The sequence below is a fragment of the Tursiops truncatus genome, chromosome 4 (assembly GCF_011762595.2).
Source record: "Tursiops truncatus isolate mTurTru1 chromosome 4, mTurTru1.mat.Y, whole genome shotgun sequence".
NCBI lineage: Eukaryota > Metazoa > Chordata > Mammalia > Artiodactyla > Delphinidae > Tursiops > Tursiops truncatus.
Genome location: NC_047037.1, coordinates 124,879,656 through 124,903,273, shown reverse-complemented (window position 1 = coordinate 124,903,273; position 23,618 = coordinate 124,879,656).

Genomic DNA, 23,618 nt, shown 5'->3' with positions numbered 1-23,618 from the left:
TCATTTCCCAACAATTATCATGTTCTTATATAATGAGAAACATGATAAACTATTCAGTGACCAGGATATCACAAGATCATGGTTATAGGAAAGTTAAATACTTCAGTGACTTTGGTATGTGATTTAATCATATTTCTACCAGTTGTCTTTCAACCCTACATTAATTATGGCCTATTATGTTTGGGGCAGGAAGATAGGACTGTTACAATTTTTTTCAGTTCTTTGATTTCCGTGTTGAGAGCCCTCAGCTTTGATGCATTCTTGAAACAACTCTAATAAAGCAATGTGTTTTATTTTCTATTTAATAAGATAAAACCAGTGGGATGTCCTACTTTCAGAAATGTTTGATAAAGTATCCCTCTCACTGAGCTGAGAGAAAAGACAATGGATTTTTTTTTTCCATTTTATGAGCTCTAGGACGCAAAGTCCCTAAGTATATTACACTGTTCTTTACGTGACTTTCTCACAACATCCTGTTTTCTCTCTTCCAGTTCTTCTGAATATAAATCTCACAGTCCTTGGTGAGCTGCTAATCAGTTTATTCTGTGAATCTAGGGTGGAACAAAGTACATTACTGGTGCAGGGAGATGAGATTTTTCTAATACAGCATGGCTATTTGACACCTTTTTTCATTTAATCAGACCTGAGATTTAATAAAATTTTTAGTAAACTATAGCTTTTCTTTGAAAAGAAAATTTAATTTTCTTAAATTAATATATTATATTAATATGAATTAACATCAGATAATACATATTATGAACTGAAATTAATTATACATGTTTCTGATTTTGCAAGAGCAGGTTTTACTTTTAGGCCTTTTATTAGCATATGTGAGCCACTATTAGAAATAGCTCAGTCTCAACTTAGTGAACACCCCTTGCTGAACCGGGCAATACCTTGTAGGATTTTAAATATAGCAAGTCATGAGTAAATGACAGCCAGAAGCATACTCTCTTCACTTATGTGGTTTCTGTAATTACCTACAGCATTTTGAGGCTATGTACATGTCCATCCACATTTCATTATTTGATTTCATTGTATTGATTGTGGCTTAGTTTCTATGGGTTTAGAAAGTAGTACAAATCAAATAGTAAATTGTTTTGAAATTACATATAGTTTAAAAAGAAAAAAACAAGGGAGATTTGACACAAACTTCTGACTCTGGCAGTGTAAGTGAAGCTGAGCCACTATATTCAACACCACCATTTCCCTGATGGCTAGTACATATGTTGGGTGTTGAGTATAAGAAGTATTTTTACAGTGATTTTAAGAAAAATTTCTTAGATTTTTTACATATCAGAGGAAGCTCTCATATGCTCTACTTTTCTTAATGACACTGGGTTTCCAGACCTCAATTCTTTTCATTTTGGCTTTATTTTGAGAGTTCACAAATTATTATTATTATTTTAAAAATAATTTATGCCCTGATATTATTAAAGATATGAGTATTCATTATTATTTAAAGATATTGGCTATGTTCTTTTTCAACCTATGTGATGATGATTGAAAATTGGGCATCAACATATTGAATAACTTATAAAACCTTTTTCCTTTATGTTCCATTATGTGGATGAAGGCTCTGTGAACTTCCAAGCTCTCTCACCATCCCCCAGATCTCCTTGAATAGAAGTGCTCAACTTTGGTTTGTATGGGCATCATCTGGCGATATTGGTAAAAATACAGATTCCATGTACCCCGTCCTAGAGATTCTGATTTGGAAGAACTAGGACACATTACATGACTGTATTTTTAACAAGTCGCCCAGATAATTCTGATACCAGTAGTCCATACTCACACTTTGGCAAACACTGGCCTGTGTCATGGTCATTAACAAAGAATGGGAAACATAATTTGCAAACAACCGTGGGGAGTTCACAAATTATAATGGAACATTATTATTATTATCCCCTTGCTAAACATTCTTTTCGTATAAATACTCATGTTTCATAAAATGAACAATCAATGACTCGGCTTTGAAATTTTGTTAAACAAGTTTATTTGAAATGAGAAGCAACTATGTGTAGAGCTCATCTTTTACATTTGCTTTGAAAGCAATTTTAAGAGGCTTTACTGACAAAAAACCCTGAATGTATTCAAATATTCTTTTTTACCCCCAAGTCAAATATTTTTCTTTGGAGTGTTCATTATAATAAGAAACTGCTAGAAAAGAAAAACAGTCTTAAAATTTATCTCATTAAAGAAGATTTTCCTGGTTAGTATCATGGCAGTCCTACTCTAGATTATGTCAGTTTGGAAAAACTTAGTGAAAACAAAGAAAGGTTTTTCGGTAAGTTATTTAAAAACTGGACTGTACTTGACTGAAAGGTCAACTCAAAGGAAAAGAAACACTTCATACTCCAGTTCCATCAAGAGGCAGGTGGTCTCCACTTGTGTCATCTTTTTAAGCTCACTTGCTGGCCACAGATAATTTTTTATTTTTATTTAGTGCCCAGAAAAGCAAACAGCTTAAATGACATTTTAAAGCAGACAGTATCAAAAGAAAAAAATAATAATAAACTCTCTGACCTCTCTGGAGAGAACTCTTTGGTGACCAAAATCAATATTTTTTGTCAACCTGGGGAAAGAAATAAGAAATATATGGGTGCAGTGGAGGGGAAACTGTACAACTTTCAAAAAAGAAACAAATTGAAAACCCTATTCAGGCATATGTATTTCCAGGCAAAGACTCTTGAACTGTAGGGGGTTCAGCTTTGGTGTAAAGATTTGAACTTCGCAGATCTGATCTCAGTAGCTTTGCAGGATAATCCTCCAATGACTTCAATGGTTTTAAAAGCCTCCTTAGATCATCACAAGTTGGATTCATCTGCACTTTCCAAATCAAAATTCATTTATTTACTGAAACGCCAAGCAAACTTGGCTTCTGTTTTTGATAATTATACAGTGACAGCTACAATACTTTGATGTTAATTATCTTGCTTAATTCCATGATAGGTGTTCTATCATTATCTCCATCTGATTTTACAGCCCATATAATTTAAAAGAAAATTTTATTGAAGTATAGTTGATTTACAATTTTGTGTTAGTTTCTGGTATACAGAAAATGATTCAGTGATTCAGAATACAAAAAAGAATATACACACATATATATTCTTTTTTGTGTTCTTTTCCATTATGGTTTATTACAAAATACTGAATATGGTTCCCTGTGCTATAGAGTAGGTCCTTGTTGTTTATCTATTTTATATATAGTAGTTTGTATCTGCTAATCCCAAACTTTACCCCTCCCCAACTCCCCTTCCCCTTTGGTAACCATAAATTTGTTTTCCATGTCTATGAGTTTGTTTCTGTTTTGTAAATAAGTTCATTTGTATCATATTTTAGATTCCACATATAAGTGATATCACATGATATTTGTCTTTCTCTTTCTGATTTACTTCATTTAGTACGATAATCGTTATGTCCATCCATGTTGCTGCAGATGGCATTATTTCATTCTTTTTTATGGCAGAGAAGTATTCCGTTGTATATGAATATCCCACATCTTCTTTATCCATTCATCTGTTGTTGGACATTTAGGTTGCTTCCATGTCTTAGCTATTGTAAATAATGCTGCTATGAATGCTGAGTGCATGTATCTTTTCGAATTAGAGTTTTCTCTGGATATATAGAGCCCACACTCTTAACTGCTATGTATTATGTGCAAGGATGCTGGGGGATTATCTATATTTAATTTGTTATAGTGGGCCATCTCTAATTCTTGATTATGCTTTAATGCTTTTGAAGCTCTTAAGTGGAAATATGCACTCTGTTGAAATATCTAGAATAAGCTATTGCAAAGTAATATAATTATTGTTAAGACTTGATTCTGATATCATCCATCATGTTAAAAATGTAAATTTAGCCATGGATATTCCCATCAGTGTGCTTAGTCACGTTATTCATATCGTCTATGTCCTTGCTGACTTACTGTCTAGTTGATCAAGTAGAATATTATGTCCTTCCAAGAAAATTTTATTTTAGATATTGTATATTTTGAGTTGTAGGATTTCTTCTGATCTTTCAAAAATTTTATTTTTATTACTTATTTTTTTGCTGCTGCTGTAATTTCCTATCTTTCATTCATTGACAGCATATTTTAGTTTACTTCATTGAGAGAATTATAACAGCTTCTTAAAAATCCTTGCCTGTTAGTTCCAATATTTGGGTAATTTTGAGGTTGGTCTGGTCATATTTGATTTCCTTTTCTTTTGAGCATGTGTTCTATTTTCTTAGTTCTTCATAATTCTGAATTGTATACTGGATGCTTTAAGTGTAAGTCTGGAAACACTAGATTATGTTATTTTTCTCTGATGAGTGTTCTATTTCTTTCTGAAGGATATTGCATCAATTAGATATGAACTGCAAACACTTGGGTAGCAACTCTAGTCTCAGATAGGCTCTTTGGTCCTCAGCTGAACTACTTTGAGTCTGCTTTGCATACGTGTAGTTCAAGGGTCAGCCAGAGATGTGGGAAGACAAATATGGAGATATGCTCTCAGACTCTTTCCCTTCTAAGATCCTCTCTATCTCTCCAGTAGCCATACTTTCTTCAGATGCAGCATTCTAGTCCTCCAGGTCAGAAACACCTGGGTTTTCATAGTTTTCCCTGCTGTCCTGTGGGTCATGTACACTGCTGTTGGCACAGGGTAAAACTGCAACAACATTAAATCACTTTGTAAATCTTCCCTCCTTTGAGTGTGTCCTTCCCATCAGAATCTACCTGCTTCTCGTCCAGATTTTAAAATTGTTTTCCACAAGTCATCCTACTAGGGCTTTACTCATTACCAGAAGAGAAAGTCCAATCAGATGTATTCTTAACAAAATGCTCATGAAGAAAAATCCGTGATGGTTAATTTAGGGAGGCGTCTCTTGATAAATCTCTGAGACTGTTTTTTGTTTGCTTGTTTGTTTTTCCCACTCAAGAGATGTTTAGCACTGTGGCATTGTTGGCAACTGCATTAAATAACTTTCTATCATAACTTTTGAGTTGGGAACAGAACATTTCATGTTACTCTTATGCTAGTTCACTGTTTTTAAGTGATATAAATATAGAAGAAACAAAGTGAAGCAGGAACACTTTATGGATGTCGGTGGTGGAGTGGGGAGAGGAAAGAACAATCAAGCATTGAGCACTACCTCCTTGTTTCTGTTTTCACAAGTAGAAGAAATGGCAGGTGACCAAGAATTATTTTCCCCAGAATCTCTTTGTGACTTTCTTCACTTTTTGCTTATCCTTTCTTCCCTTTCACCATCATAGCGATCTCTGACCTCTCCCTCCATTGTTTCTTACAGGAAGTGGAGGTGGCCTGTAGATGAACTGTGGAAACATGGCCCCAGGCAGTGGTGGGATCTCACCTACATTGATCTGCAGATTTCCTTTCTTAAACTGCATAGTGTGGCAGGAAGTTGATTCAGCATTTACTGTGCAGCAAGCTCCCAAGTGCAATAATACACTTAACTTCACTGACACTCTGAAAGGAACACAAAGACCCTTAGGGGTCCATGGAATATAGTTTGAAAACTGCTATTCTAAGCCATATAAACAGCTACTAACATAAAGTTTGTTTTGTTTTATTTTGCATATAAGTCAGGGATAAACTAGATATTTGATGGGATTCCCAGACCTGTGTGTTCACATGATAAGAGGAAAAAGAATCAGTGTTTCTTTGATAATTAATATCCCAAGGATCATAAACACTTGGAAAATATTGTAATACCTCCAATAATTATAAGAGCACAGCCTTATATTAACTTTAATTCTTGTAAAATCCCATTAATAAGATTTGAGTCTTAGATGCTCTTTGAAACAAAATGCTGGGATAAAATATATATAAAGAAAATACAAATGAATGATAAATGATGTTAAAAGATACATCAGTTTGGGCTTCCCTGGTGGTGCAGTGGTTGGGAGTCTGCCTGCCGATGCAGGGGACGTGGGTTCGTGCCCCGGTCTGGGAGGATCCCAGGTGCCGTGGAGTGGCTGTGCCTGTGAGCCATGGCCACTGAGCCTGTGTGTCCGGAGCCTGTGCTCTGCAACGGGAGAGGCCACAACAGTGAGAGGACCGCGTACTAAAAAAAAAAAAAAAAGATAGTCAGTTATAAAAAGATTTCCTTAAAATGTGAATAATTTTTCTCTCATTCACTGAATGTATTCTGAAATGTATGATGAGAGTTTTCTGAGAATCATAGAATCATGGAACCTCAAGGTTGGAAGCTATTCCTTCCAAATGATGTTTCCTGTTCATATTTGGACAGCTTTTGTGATGATAACCTCATTATCAAACTTAAGGTGTTTGGTTATATCTCTGGTATCTATTTCCCAGTTTTAGATATTCTTATTTCACTGTTTATTTACATAGTGAATATGTTCCTGATGTTGCCTTCATTCTGCTCATCTTACTTATGGAAAGACCTTGGGCCATGATCTTCCTAGATGGGGAGTGAGGGGCCTCTAAATCAGGTTCTTAAAAGCCCATTACAAGAAGCTATTTGCCTTCTAAACTCTCTTAAAGTGTCTTCATTGGTTCACTAGTTTGGAGACTGAAATCAGGTATTCTGAGTATATAATTGGCCCAGAAAACTGATTTTGATTTAAATTGCAGTCTTACAGAAAAGAGAGCACATAATATTGTTCTTCCATCTGAGTCAAAGGAAATTTCACAGCCAGCACTGATGGCATTTTCTGAGGCCAGCTTCAAATTCATGACATTTTGGCAAGTGGAACAATATGATATTCACTGTTCTAGAAACACATAGTAAGATGGATGTCACCAAGCTACCAATATTCCTTCACGTCAGAACCTGTTTTAACACTCAGTGTGACTGTAGCTGTCATTTTCATCTTTCAGTTAAAAGGTTTCACCTTCACTGAACCAAGATTACGAGTTTTGAAAGTTTAAAAAAAATTAAAAAAGACCTCATAAAATATTTGCAGGTAATATGCAGCCATAGCAGTCTGAATTCTGATAAATAAATTATATTTTTCTCTAAAAATGAATCATTTTCACAGGAAACAACATCAACAAAAAGAATGTTTCCATATCCAGGAAAACCCAATATGCCAAGAGGTTAAAATCAGCACAAGAAGAATTCAGAAATATTATAGTGGGTTAAATATCAGCATTTTCCAAATAGTCTGAAATAGAAACACCACTTTCTCTCAAATAATAATGCTCTGAACTGTTTGTTATCAGGAAATACAATTTAAAATTGGAGCAATATATATAATAAAAACTACTTTGGTATAGTAAAGGTGGCATTATATGCAACTTATTGATTTCTGGGTTTACTTAATAACAATTATCCTTCTTGTCTGTCTTCTATGATGTCTTCCTTATATTCTCATATCCACCTTTTATGAAGGCATCAAATGCCAAGTCTGAGATTCAGTGGGCCTTGCTGAGAGAAGGAATGAGATAGTGAAATAAATAATCATGCCATCTTGCCTTTACTACCTTGGGAGCTCATCTGGTTTTAGGTTATCCCAACAATTTCCTGTTCCAAATAGGATGGGCTATGGATGTGAAATGTCCACAGATGTGGTCTAGAGGACCCTCATTAAGTTATTTAATTTATTTCAAAAAATCAATTAATTATTAAATTATTATTAGTTATGATTAATAATTATTATTATTACAGGAAATGTGTGGGGACTACAGTTCTGGGTTTGTCATTCCTCTCTCTCAGCATAGAATTATGTCCCAATGAGACCACAGATGGAATTCAGATTCTCTGGAAGATGTTGAGCTATGGTTGCCAGATAAAATACAGAACTTCAGTATAAAGTACAGTTAAATTAGTATTTCAGATGAATATATTTTCAGTATGAAAGATAGTTAAATTAGCATTTCAGACAAATAGCAAATACTGTTTTTTGTAGAAGTATGTTCCAAATAGTGTGTGGGATATACTAAACATTATTTGCTGTTTATCTGAAATTTAAATTTCATGGGGTGTCCCCTTTTTTCCCCTCTTTAAATCTGGCTAACCCATTCTGGGCTGAGGATGTCCCTGTGCTGGACTGGATCTTGGCACTAGAGTAGACTATCTGAGGAGAGTGATATGATCTAGCAAGTGTAGACACTTGTGTTGTGTAGGTATGGAAAACATACTACATTGCAACATTGGAGGATGACAACTGCCTACTGGCATTAAGCTTGATATTTGCTAAAAATTAAATTTGAGCTTTTTATAGGATACCACCTGAAACTTCACTCAACTTTGTTATTAAACATAGGATGACCAATTAATAATGCCAAATATTTTATTTGAAATATAACAACTTTGTTGAAGAATTTGAGATTTTTGTGGCCATGTTGAGGCTTAGTGGGAAGAACATGATGTGTACAGTCAGAACAAGGTTTTGAAACATGACAAGCAAGCTTCTTATCTTTTGAGTCTTGACCTCCATATCTATAAATAAGGATAATTTAAGCCTAACTGATAGAGGAATGGTGAGTATTAAATGAGATAATGCAGATGGAAAACTTGCATGCAGGTTCTCCCCACCCCACCCTCGCCCCCAGTAATGGGAACTCTGATGTTAGATATCAAACTCTACTATGGAACCAAGTCAGTTTCTCAGCCAGATGGAAAATTGGACGTGTAAGTTTCTCTCTTTTTATAGCTTTTCCTGCAACACCTCAGCCTGACTGATTTCATGATATCTTTTTATTTTCAAAACCATGGTAATATTATTAAAGTCTAACCACTATGTTGGAGGGTGCTTAGGGTTATCACGGCTCAGAGATTGTGTGGCAGTTGATGGTTTGGGGAAATGACTCTTTGACATCCAGGAATGTCAATGAACCTATTTAATGATGTGAAATAACTGGCCCTCATTTTTATTTAATGAGAGAGTCTTAGTCTACTTGTGAAAAAAATGACCCCCATAATTCAGCATTGCTGTGTTTAAGACATAACTTATTTTATACCAATTTTACCTTCTTATTGAAATGTAATGGAAAGAGACTGAGAGCAGTTTCTGCGGAGTAGCATTTTAACAGGTTTTATCATTATTTAAGTATAGGAAGGGCAACACATCAGTAAACAACTGCAATTGAAAAGGTAGTTTGTTATATCCCACAGATCCCAATTCCTATGGAATTGAGTGTGCCATGGGGGCTAGATGGGAAACCACTGGGTTTGATCAGGAGACAGGGAACTGTGGGCAAGAACATTTATTGTAGTTTCCAAGGGAAAGAATCAATGAGGCAGGGCAAACAGGTTTAGGATTAGCCAGTTTAAATAATTTCAGTGGGTTCTGAGGCATATGTGTTGTCCCTAGTTGTCTGGTACCTGACCTTGGGGTGATTGGCTGTTGGATAGTGGTCCAGAGTGTAATAGCCCCATAAAGGAGGCATTTGGGGATTTGGGCCCCGGATTGGGTCGTTTGCGTTTGAAAAGTACCCTCATGGGTGAGTTGTTTATCATCTCTAGGAATTCACTAACCTTGGGAGGGGCAGTCCCTCCAGGGTTTGCAAGGCCCCAAGGGTTAAAACATTAGAATACAGAAAATATAAGACATGATTAACATAAAGAGAGCACCTAGAGGTTGACACCATGGTTACTTATCTTGGTTCTGCTTGGTTTTAAAATATTTTTCAAAAGAGAGCTTATCTTTAGAGATAAATACTGAAATATCTATAGATGTCTGTAATTTGCTTTGCAGTCATCTGGAGTGGAGTGGGAAATAGGTGTAGAAAATGTATTTATACCCATTTTGTTCTAAAAATAATCTCAGATGATTCTCTGCCAGTAAATGATTGTACAGTGTTTCAGTAACTTACATTAGCTTTATGAGTCTCATTTTCCTCACCTCTTAGATAAGAATAGTAATATTTCTCTCACAGATACTGTATTGGAGAAATCTAAAATATGGGCAAAATTAATATTATTAATAATGTGGTGTCCAGCAACATATTGTGTCTTAATGTCTGATGTGTCTGGTTATTAACTAATATGAATATAAACAATCTGTTCATCTTATTCAGAAACAGTATTGTGGTTTTGGTCCCTGGTAATTTTATTATGTGTTTTCACTTTTATCAAGGTCTTCTTTCCTAAGTGGTGATGACTTGACTTTTTAACTAACAAGTTCAACCTGTTTAGTTATATTATCAGGTGGTAATTTCAAATTCTTTGCTCTCTATCTTTTAATAATTGCAAATATACATTTTTGATGAATCACTTGTTTTTCTATGAGAAGCCACAGATACTAACATGTATACTGCTGAGATGGAGTCTTATATAGGAAAGATTCTCCAGGGTTGGTAAAGAAATACCGTAATAGAAAAATTACTTATCTAGAAAGAAAAAACATGAACCATCTTCAATGTAAAACATTTTTTGAGGATCAGCAGGGGGCACTAAGATTCCACAGGAAAAATATATCCCTGTAGCATTCATAAATTATTTTTCTTTTGCTTTAACTCCAAACTGATAACACCATAAACTCTGCACCTTTTTATCTTCACTATAGCTGATAGTGTATCTTCTCTTTTTAATCCTCAAGTTGTAGGTGCACTTAACAAATTTATTTATCTGCCAGTTAAAAAAAAAAAAAACCTTCAGATTAACTCATCTGCACGCTGGTTTACTCCTCATTCAACATTCAAATGCAATGTTATTTTCATCCCTTTGACAAACATACAGTAATTAGGATTTTTCACAGACAAGTGATTACCTAATAAATGACCTTCTGCAGGCAGCTCTATTAAATTGGAGCAGAAAGGATGTTTACTACAAGCAGTGGCCAAGAAAGAAGGTGCAGGGAGAAGACAAGTTCAGCATAACCAACAGCTTCTTCATCTCCAAGAATAATGAAGGCACTTACTGGACTAGCAGATCTGAACTGAAAATAATTATAAGCCTCACAAGACACTAAACTATAAACACAAATTGTGATTGGCTATTGCAACAGTTCATTAATTCTGTGGAAGTCCAAGGATAAGGTAATAATACTTATATTCACATGGGACATCTGCAAGTAAGAAAAAAATCAAAGTGTATAAACTAGGGAAGAATGAAAAGAATACTAATCAATTTTCATATGTCTTCTCTGATTCTAGTACATTTAAAGGATGAGAAAAAATTTGAACTCTAAGTAGAATATCTTTGAAGTATATTTTTGTGAAGATGTAATTTTTTTATAAAACAAATTGCTGCAGGGTCCTTGGAATGGAATGTTGGCTATGGCCACATATTTTTGCCTGTACCCTTACTTTACATTTATAAACTACTTAAAAATATAGGCTTTGCTTTGGGTTATACTGGCCATGACTTTAGATAACTTATAGATTCCTAGTAAATATCCTTAGATCATAGAACCTTAGAAGTGAGAGAAGCTTTGTTGATTATCTCAGCCAATCCTTTAATTTTATAAATGAGAAATCTATAAGGTACCGAAAGATCACTCAGAAAGCTTTATAAACTGAACTATCCACCATAGTATCTGAACTAGCAGTAAAGTTCCTGACTCTAATTCAGTCTTTGCCATACTGCCTTTCTCTTTGAAGTATAACCTATTCACTCACAGTTTATATGTAAACAGTGTTTATATACATATGTATGTTATATATCAATATAGCATATAAAAACACGTATATATACAGCATATTATAAAACAGTTATTATACATACTATTATATACCAGTTATATAATTGCCATTATGTAATGGTTATATATGTTATATAATGACATATTTGTATATTACATTAAATATATATGTAATATCATATTATATATACACACAATATGTAATATATATACATATATGTGTTATTTTATTTTTAACAATTTGATAACAACGTGATCCTAAGGTAAACAGGTGAAAGTTGACTCCATGTGCACTTGGTAAATGTCCCTGGACCTTTTAAGCAGAGGATACTTTGGATTACAAGAATGAATATGCAGGACGATTAAGGAGAGGTCCAAAGGAATGAGCATGCCACTTATTGTTTTCCCTACTGGTACAGTGGATGGTCTAGGAAGAATAAATAAGACATCCAACAAGGGAGAGTTGCTTTTCAGAAAGACTAGCGTTGCTACCAGACAGGACACCTGAGGATGGCAAAGTCAAAAAGGAGCATCTCAGCTCTATACTGAAAGCGTATCACTTCTCTATAATTTGGAGTTGGAAGTTGGGTGCCTTGCTCTCCTCTGGTTGATTCAGTCGATCTCCTCTCTATTCTCTTCAACATAATTAAATCAATTTTATTATGCTGAGTCTGTGATGACTCAGTGTGGCTGTGTTAGCTGCCAGTGGAAATGGTTTGTGCACTACATTTCATGCTGGTTCTTTTTCTATTAACAAAAATGGAATTTTCAGGCTTCATTACAAGATTAAACTCCTGATAGAATTAAAGACTGTTGATCCTCTCTAGGCAGTTTTCTCCCTGGGGACCACCACCCTGAAAACTAGAGCTCCAGATCTCAGATTCTTCAGGATTGCATTTTTCTGTGCTCACAGGGAGAAAACTTCACAGTGTATCACTGAACCTGGCAAAGGAGGTAGACAGTATACAAATAAATGAATTCTTTGAAATAAATGAAAGGATCTTGCAGAATAGACCACCTCAAAATACCCATGAGCTGTACAATATTAGCTGTGACTCTAGGGACATGGAAAGTTGAGATTTCTGTGAGATGGTAAAAGATGCCTTTTAACTTGATAGAACAATGATTTCTTTATTCCTTTTGGGTATTGAAAATGTAAGCAAACTTTCTTTTAAGTGGGCTTGGGATCGGTTTCCTTCTCCCTTGTAGCAAAAAATTTTTACAGAAACACTATATCATTGTCTGTTTGTTTATTTTTGCTACATGTGTTGAGTTGTCAGTATATTTTTGTTATGGCTTATCAAGAATTAGCCACAGGAGTCTGTGGCTAACAGATATAGACCCTAATGAAAGCAAAGGTGCAAACTATTCATTAAACAGACAGTTTTGGGGCTTCCCTGGTGGTGCAGTGGTTGAGAGTCCGCCTGCCGATGCAGGGGACACGGGTTCGTGCCCCGGTCCAGGAAGATCCCACATGCCAGGGAGCACCTGGGCCCGTGAGCCATGGCCGCTGAGCCTGCGCGTCCGGAGCCTGTGCTCCGCAACGGGAGAGGCCACAACAGTGAGAAGCCCGCGTACCGCACAACAAAACAACAAAAACAAAAAAAAAACCCCAAACCCCAGACAATTTCGATTGAAGTACCATACTTTTTTGACATATTCTTTTTCATAGTGAATTAAAGAAGAGAGTTGAATCCAAGAAAATCCAAGAGTTCATGCATGAAAATATGGTTGGATGGGGCTTCCCTGGTGGCCCAGTTGTTAAGAATGCACCTGCCGATGCAGGGGACGTGGGTTCGAGCCCTGATCCGGGAAGATTCCACATGCTGCAGAGCAACTAAGCCCGTGTGCCACAACTACTAAGCGTGAGCTCTAGAGCCTGAGAGCTACAGCTACTGAGCCTGTGAGCCAAAACTACTGAAGCCCGAGGACCTAGAGCCTGTGCCCCGCAACAAGAGAAGCCACCGCAATGCTACGCCCACTCACCGCAATGAAGAGTAGCACCAGCTTGCCAGAACTAGAGAAAGCCTGCGTGCAACAACGAAGATCCAAGGCAGCCAAAAGTAAATAAATAAAATAAATAAATTTATTTAAAAAAAGAAAATATGTTTGGAGAAGGTCTATTATTTAATGTAACTTGCTAAATGTGAGTTTGACAATCTCAATGAAGAATGCTAATTAAACATTTTTATATTTATTGAATTATTTTTTTCTCAAATAGCTTAAATGTGGACCTGAGAAGCTCTATAAGATTGGAGAGTTCTGAGCTGAATCTCCCTGGGTTCTTCACTGTCTCCTTCTTATTTTTGACAAAGAGTAAACTAATACATTAGAAAATGGAAATTTGTTCAATACCCAGTATGTATACTCACTATACCGCATGTGAGGTTAGAGTGGCCAAGCAATTTGGCTAAAGTCAAAAGGTAGTAAGTTGCAGAATTGAAATTTGAATCCAGGTCTATCTGATGTCAAAATCTATGTATATTTCTCCCTCTACATTATATTTCCTTTTATGTTCAATTCAATGGGCCAATGAATCTTTTAAAACAATGGAAGCATTTTTAATTGCCTCCATTAAAATATATCTATGTAATATTTTTTGAAAAACTTCCCAAGACCCAAGATCATGTCCCAAACAGTCAACAGTATGATATGGACTCACTTCAAAGATAGTAACATGGAGAGGGCTTTATTATGCTTTATCAAATACTGAAGATTCACGTCTAATAAAATGACAGTATGACAACTTTTCTCTTGCCTTTTGGCTTTGTTTCTTGATTTGGTTTCTAGCCTGGATTTCTCTGTCTGCTGTAAGTTAGTCAACAAAGCTCATTTGGTTTTATAGGAATATGGACATGGAAAAAAGTTGTAAACATATTTGGAATAATGGGAGAGAGATGTGATTGGGTGATCGCAAAAGGGTTCCTAATTCTTCACTTTTTCTTGTATAATGTGTTTTGCTGTGTGACACTGAAGCTTCTTCCATCAAGAGATAAAGTCTAGGTCCCATTTTCTTGGACCTAGGAGAACCTTGTGACTTGCTTTGGACAAAAGAATGTGGCAGAATTTAACTGTGTCAGTTCTAGGGTTCTAGGCTTAAACTTCAGGAGTTCTTGAAAGCTTCTGTTTGATCCCTGCTCAGCTGCTGTGAGGGAAGCCCAAACTAGCCTGTTGGATGATGAGAGACACATGGCCCAGTATCCCTGTTGCCCCAGCCAACAACCAACCATGCACCAGACATATGAGTGAGCCTATCTTTGAAGATCCAGGCCACAGCTGTCCTGCACATACATAAATAAGCCTACAAGACAGCAAACAAGCATAACCCAGGTTAGCAGAACCACTCAGTCAACCTGTAGTCATGAGCTAAAATAAGTGGTTATTAATTTAAGCCACTTATTTCTGAGATTATTTGTTACATAGCAATAGCCAGATGATAAAGAAGACTAAGGAGCAGGGCAACTGAGCATAGCATAAGGGAGCAGGAGGGGGTGGGTCATCCTCTGGGAAGCATAATGGAGAAGTAGGGAAAAGAGAGAGTTAAGAACTGGAAACCAAGGATCAGGTGAACTGGAAATACAGCTCAATTTGTGTGTGTGCATTGCTAATTCTAAAGACTAAGGTAGTTAAAAATAAGTATGCATACCTAAAATGGCAAACAAAAAGTAATATCTACAAAAACTAATATCTAAGATTTAGTAAAATGTGTCAACAGGTATTAGCACTAGGCAAAAATGTTTGGCTTTCTCTCCCGATGGAAGAAAAAAAAATTCACTCCTTGCATTTTATTGGGATTTAAGTGGTCTGGCCTTAAGTTTCCTGCTATTTCCTGCCATCACTTGTTTGAAATGGCTGAATAAAGTAAATCATTTTGTTTTGGTATATGAGCATTATTTTACTATTCTCTTTGTAGTTGAAATGAGCAGTGGAAAATAGCCTTTCTGCAAGGTTAGTCTTTTAAAATATGCACCATTGTTCCAGACAGCAGGCTAATTTTCGAGTTCATCAGATGTGTATTTATATGGTGAATGTATCTGTCACATAAACATTTTGTCAATCATGTCTTCCTTCTGTTCTGACACAGTGTGCTAGAGCACCATCAAAACATGCTGAATGTTGTGCTTGTTCCAAGGGAGAATTAATTATGGCAATGACAAGTGTGTTTCCAAAGCCACCCATTTTCTATGACAATACTTCATTAACAGAAGCAACCATTGAAGTTTCAAATAAAAGTTAAGTCCACAGTTAATTTAGCAAATCCTTTAGTTTGGCCCTTAAATTACTTTATCTTTTAAAAGAAATTTCTGCCTAAATCAACTCAACATAAACACTTGTCAAGCGTCTAAGGTGTGAAACTGATCAGAATGAGGGAAATAATCATAAGTTCAGTGAGAAAATCATTTATTCTACTTCTTCTCTGTATCCTTTGAGGTTGATTTTAAAAAATTATAATGATATAAAAATAGCTTAAGAATTCAAAAAAGAGACAGCAGAAGCAAGAAGAACTACAATTCTGCAGCCTGTGGAAGGAAAACCACATTCACAGAAAGAGAGACAAAATGAAAAGGCAGAGGACTTTGCACCAGATGAAGGAACAAGACAAAACCCCAGAAAAACAACAAAATGAAGTGGAGATAGGCAACTTTCCAGAAAAATAATTCAGAATAATGATAGTGAAGATGATGCAGGACCTCAGAAAAAGAAAAGAGGCAAGAAATGTTTAACAAAGACCTAGAAGAATTAAAGAACAAACAACTAGAAAAATTAGAGAACAAACAAACAGGATGAACAATACAGTAACTGAAATGAAAAATACACTAGAAGGAATCAATAGTAGAATAACTGAGGCAGAAGAACAGATAAGTGACCTGGAAGACAGAATAGTGGAATTCACTGCTGCAGAACAGAATAAAGAAAGAAGAACAAAAAGAAATGAAGACAGCCTAAGAGACCTCTAGGACAACAGTAAATGCAACAACATTTGCATTATAGTTGTCCCAGAAGGAGAAGAGAGAGAGAAAGGACCTGAGAAAATATTTGAAGAGATTATAGTCAAAAACTTCCCTAACATGGGAAAGGAAATAGCCACCCAAGTCCAGGGAGTGCAGAGTCCCAGGCAGGAGGAACCCAAGGAGAAACACAACGAGACATATAGTAATCCAACTGACAAAAATTAAAGACAAAGAAAAATTATTGAAAGCAACAAGGGAAAAATGACAAATAACATACAAGGGAACTCCCATAAGGTTAACAGCTGATTTCTCATCAGAAACTCTACAAGCCAGAAGGCAGTGGCAAGATATATTTAAAGTGAGATGAAAGGGAAAGACCTACAACCAAGATAACTTTACCCAGCAAGGATCTCATTCAGATTTGGTGGAGAAATGAAAAGCTTTACAGACAAGCAAAAGCTAAGATAATTCAGCACCACCAAACCAGCTCTACAACAAATGCTAAAGGAACATCTCTAAGTGGGAAACACAAGAGAAGAAAAAAGACCTACAAAAACAAACCCATAACAATTAAGAAAATTGTAATAGGAACATACATGTTGATAATTACCTTAAACATGAATGGATTAAATGCCCCAACCAAAAGACACAGGCTTGTTGAATGGATACAAAAACAAGACCCATATACATGTTGTCTACAAGAGATCCACTTCAGACCTAGGGACACATACAGACTGAAAGTGAGGGGATGGAAAAACATATTCCATGCAAATGGAAATCAAAAGAAAGCTGGAGTAGCAATATTCATATCAGATAAAATAGACTTTATTTAAAAAAATTTTTTTAAGTTTATTTTATTTATTTTTATTTTTGGCCATGTTGGGTTGGTCTTTGTTGCTGCATGCAGGCTTTTCTCTAGTTGCAGAGAGTGGGGGCTACTTTTGTTGTGGTGCACGGGGTTCTCATTGTGGTGGCTTCTCTTGTTGTGGAGCATGGGCTCTAGGCACGTGGGCTTCAGTAGTTGTGGCATGTGGGCTTCAGTAGTTGTGGCACATGGGCTCAGTACTTGTGGCTCATGGGCTCTAGAGTGCAGTCTCAGTAGTTGTGGTGCATGGGCTTAGTTGCTCTGTGGCATGTGGGACGTCCCCGGACCAGGGCTTGAACCTGTGTTCCCTGCATTGGCAGGCAGATTCTTAACCACTGGGCCACCAGGGAAGCCCCTAAAATAGACTTTAATATAAAGAATGTTACAAGAGACAAGGAAAGACACTATATAATGATCAAGGGATCAATCCAAGAAGCAGATATAACAATTATAAATATATATGCACCCAACATAGGAGCACCTCAATACATAAGGCAACTGCTAACAGCTATAAAAGACAAAATTGACAGTAACACAATAATAGTGGAGGAATTTAACACCTCACTTACACCAATGGACAGATCATCCAGACAGAAAATTAATAAGAAAACACTAGCTTTAAATGACACAAAAGATGAGATAGATTTAATTGATATTGATAGGACATTCCATCCAAAAACAGAATATTACACTTTCTTCTCAAGTGCACATGGACGTTCTCAAGGATAGATCACAACTTGGGTCACAAATCAAGCCTAGGTAAATTTAAGAAAAATGAAATGATATCAAGCATCTTTTCCAACCACAACATTATGAGATTAGAAATCAATTACAGGGAAAAAAAAAAAAACGTAAAAAACTCATATACATGGAGGTTAAACAATACACTACTAAATAACCAAGAGATCACTGAAGAAACCAAAGAGGAAATAAAAAAAAAATACCTAGAGACAAATTACAACAAAAACATGACAATACAAAACCTGTGGGATGCAGCAAAAGCAGTTCTATGAAGGAAGTTTATAGCAATACAATCCTACCTCAAGAAAATAGAAAAATCTCAAATAAACAATCTAACCCTACACCTAAAGGAACTAGAGAAAGAAGAACAAACAAAACCCAAAGTTAGTAGAAGAAATCATAAAGATCAGAGCATAAATAAATGAAATAGAAACAAAGAAAACAATAGTAAAGATCAATAAAACTAAAAGCTGGTTCTTGGAGAAGATAAACAAAATTGATAAACCATTAGCCAGACTCATCAAGAAAAAGAGAGAGAGGACTCAAATCCATAAAATTAGAAATGAAAAAGGAGAAGTTACAACAGACACTGCAGAAAAAGAAAGCATCCTAAGAGACTACTACAAGCAACTTTATGCCAATAAAATGGACAACCTGGAAGAAATAGACAAATTCTTAGAAAGGTATAACCTTCAAAGACTGAACCAGGAAGAAATAGAAAATATGAACAGACCAATCGCAAGTAATGAAATTGAAACTGTGATTAAAAATCTTCCAACAAACAAAATTCCAGGACCAGATGGCTTCACAGGTGAATTCTATCACACATATAGAGAAGAGCTAACACCTATCCTTCTCAAAATCTTACAAAAAATTGCAGAGGAAGGGACACTCCCAAACTCATTCTATGAGGCCACCATCACCCTGATACCAAAACCAGACAAAAATACTATAAAAAAAGAAAATTACAGGCCAATATCACTGATGAATATAGATGCAAAAATCCTTAACAAAATACTAGCAAACAGAATCCAACAACATATTAAAAGGATCATACACCATGATCAAGAGGGATTTATCCCAGTGATGCAAGGATTCTTCAGTATATGCAAATCAATCAATGTGATACACCATATTAGCAAACTGAAGAATAAAAACCATATGATCATCTCAATAGATGCAGAAAAATTTTTGACAAAATTCAACACCCATTTATGATAAAAACTCTCCAGAAAGTGGGCATAGAGGGAACCTACCTCAACATAATAAAGGCCATATATGACAAACCCACAGCAAACATCATTCTCAATGTTGAAAAACTGAAAGCATTTCCTCTAAGATCAGGAACAAGGCAAGGATGCCCACTCTCGCCACTATTATTCAATGTAGTTTTGGAAGTCCCAGCCACAGCAATCAGAGAATAAAAAGAAATAAAAGGAAAGAAATTGGAAAAGAAGTAAAACTGTCCCTGTTTGCATATGACATGATCCTATACATAAAGAATCCTAAAGATGCCACCAGAAAACTACTAGAGCTAATCAATGAATTTGGTAAAGTAGCAGGATACAAAATTAATGCACAGAAATCTCTTGCATTCCTATACACTAACAATGAAAGATCAGAAAGAGAAATTAAAGAAACAATCCCATTCACCATTACAACAAAAAGAATAAAACACCTAGGAATAAATCTACTTAAGAAGGTAAAAGACCTGTACTCAGAAAACTATAAGACACTGATGAAAGAAATCAAAGGTGACACAAACAGATGGAGAGAAATACCATGTTCTTGGATTGGAATAATCAATATTGTGAAATTGACTATACTACCCAAAGCAATTTACAGATTCAATGCAATCCCTATCAAATTACCAGCGGCATTTTTTACAGAACTAGAACAAAAAAATCTTAAAATTTGTATGGAGACACAAAAGACCCCAAATAGCCAAAGCAGTCTTGAGTGGAAAAATATGGAGCTGGAGGAATAAGACTCCCTGACTTTCGACTATACTACAAAGCTACTGTAATCAAGGCAATATGGTACTGGCACAGAAACAGAAATATAGATCAATGGAACAGGATAGAAAGCTCAGAGATTAATCCACACACCTATGGTCAACTAATCTATGACAAAGGAGGCAAGAATATACAATGGAGAAAAGACAGTCTCTTCAATAAGTGGTGCTGGGAAAACTGGACAGCTACATGTAAAAGAATGAAATAAGAACACTCCCTAACACCATACACAACAATAAAGTCAAAATGGATTAGAGACCTAAATGTAAGACAGGACACCATAAAACTCTTAGAGGAAAACATTGGAAGAACAGTCTTTAACATAAACTACAGGAAGATCTTTTTTGATCCACCTCCTATAGTAATGGAAATAAAAACAAAAATAAACAGATGGGACCTAATGAAACTTAAAACCTTTTGCAAAGCAAATGAAACTACAAGCAAGACGAAAAGACAACCCTCAGAATGGGAGAAAATACTTGCAAACGAATCAACGGACAAAGGATTAATCTCCAAAATATGTAAACAGATCATGCAGCTCAACATTAAAAAAATCAAACAACCCAATCAGAAAATGGTCAGAAGACCTAAATAGACATTTCTCCAAAGAAGACATACAGATGGCCAAGAAGCACATGAAAAGCTGCTCAGCATCGCTAATTATTAGAGAAATGTAAATCAAAACTAAAATGAGCTATCTCCTCACACCGGTTAGAATGGGCTTCATCAGAAAATCTACAAACAACAAATGCTGGAGAGGGTGTGGAGCAAAGGGAACCCTCTTGCACTGTTGGTGGGAATGTAAATTGATACAGCTACTGTGGAGGACAGCATGGAGGTTCCCTAAAAGACTAAAAATAGAATTACCATATGACCCAGCAATCCCGCTACTCGGTATATACCCTAAGAAAATCATAATTTAAAAGGACACAGGCACCTCAATATTCATTGCAGGACTATTTACAATAGCCAGGGCATGGAAGCAACGTAAATGCCCATCAACAGACAAATGCATAAAGAAGACGTGGTATATATATACAATGGAATATTACTCAGCCATAAAATAGGAAAGAAATTCAGTCATTTGTAGAGTCGTGGATGGGCCTAGAGACTGTCATACAGAGTGAAGTAAATCAGAAAGAGAAAAACAAATATTGTGTATTAACACATATATGTGGAACCTAGAAAAATGGTACAGATGAACCGGTTTGCAGGGCAGAAATAGAGACGCAGATGTAGAGAACAAACATATGGACACCAAGGCGGGAAAGTGGGAGGGGATCATGGTGGTGGGATGAATTTGGAGATTGAGATTGACATATATACACTAATATGTTTAAAATAGATAACTAATAAGAACCTGCTGTATATATAAAAAAAGAATTCAAAAAAGATTTGAAGAAGATTTTTGCCTGTAGATTTGATCCATGCAAATTTGAATAAAAATAATGATAAACTCGAATATTTGATATGTTTGCAGTATGATATTTTGGAATACCTAATATATCTAGATCATTTCCTTTGGACTTATTTTCTTAAGAACTTATTTGCTCCTGAGGAATATTATTGTAAAGAGGATAACATTAGTTTGTGAACATGACTGGATATAAATATAATCAAACAAGTAGCCTGAAGATGATAAATACTCAAATCTGGCAATTTAAAGATAAGTTTAGAATGACTAAAGAATGTTAAATTATATCCCCAGAGGTCTCAATATAAAATGGCTATTCAAGCACTGTACACACATACCTGAGTAGAATACCCGAGGTATTATATCAGACTCTCCTTATAGGCAGCACTGAATTAGTTTAAATAATAATGATGATGATGCTATAATAATAATAATAATTTTTAAAATAGCATGTAAAAAAGCCCTTATGTGTCAAGCATTTGGCCTACATTTATCTCACAAAATTCTTTAATATTTTTTCCAAATATACATAACAAATTATAGACGACCCATCTTAAATTGTCAACATTTTACTGTATTTTACCTAAAAAATGGCAATTTCATGTAGTTTAATCTAACAGGAGTACGGGTGATCAGATCATAAGTATTTGGACGCCTAAAGCCTGCTAGGTCTACTAAGTTAAAAGGAAGAGAAGCAAGTCAAAGAAAAGAGGATAACAAACCAGACCCAGTGAAAGTGTGGAATGGGAAGAGTATAGTCCTCTGACCCCTGGAAGAAAGAATAGCTACAGAATTAATGACCAAACAGATGAAGTTGGTGAGATAGAGACAAGTTACAAAATACACTCAAATGTAAATCTATAATCTACAAATAAGACATTGTGATATGTGTTATGGAGGCAGAGAAACACAGCATGATGCCCTCTAAAAAGCATTTACATATAAGTTACAAATCTGTCTCATTGCCCTACACCACATGCTCATCACCAGGGCTTTTTTGTATTGCAACTTTTAATTTAATTTTAAGGGAAGAGAAATATATATTTTATTATTAATTCTTTGAATGATATGAAGCATCTGAAAAGTTGTCAATTTAAGCCATTGGAAATTAGACACTACTTAAAAAATTAATAAGTGATATATTCACACATCACCAGTACTTTTTAGCAAAAGAAAAATGAAGGGAAGTAAAAGGATGGCAATAAGGTATTCCCCAAACTTCTAGTGTCTCTGAGTAAAATTAAGAAAAATCAATGTACGTTGGGGAGTGCTATTGTGGAAGACCCTGAGAAGTCTTCTGTGTGGGCCTGGAGATCTCCCCAAACCACTGTTTCCTGGCAAATAAATGGGATAGTAACTATTGATTATTTTTCCTGAACAAGATACATCAAGGCCTTTGCGTGCTTTCTGAAAGCAGGCTGACTCAGTACAACAGCAGAGAAGGTATACTGTCTGCTGACTAGTGATAAAAAGATCTGTTTAGAAGTTGTGTCTGCTTGCTTTCTATTTTATATAGAATAGGATAAAACCTGCTCGCCCTGCTTCTTAGAGCCCCAGGGTAGGTGAATCATCCTGACCCATAACTCTTGCTTGTAATAAAGTGAAAAGAGGATTAAAATCAGCTTTTTCCTTCACTGGGAGTTGCAGATAAAACTGTCTGTTGCTTGCTCACCTCCATCCTCAACATGGGCAATGGCAACTCTGCAGCTTAGACTGGATATCACCTCTGACTGTTTCTGCCTTTGGATGACATCTAGGCATTGGCCAGACACTGTATTTGGTAAAATATGTAAAAGTCAGATTGTATGTTTGCATTTTTGTGTCCTGAAATTTTTTATCATTCTGAAAAGAATAAAAATAAGAAGTATGATCTGGTCTGGACAGGTAAGATAGCCCAAGTTTGACAGATCTGTAGTACATGAACTAACTTTACAATTCCTGTCAAACACTTTAAAGACTGTGCAAAATTTTGTGTGCGTGTACTATATTTTTTTTTCTGGGAAAAGGCCTAAAATGTTTGTATATCTTTAAGAGTATCTGAGATATAAGTAAATAAGTACAATTAAGAACCACT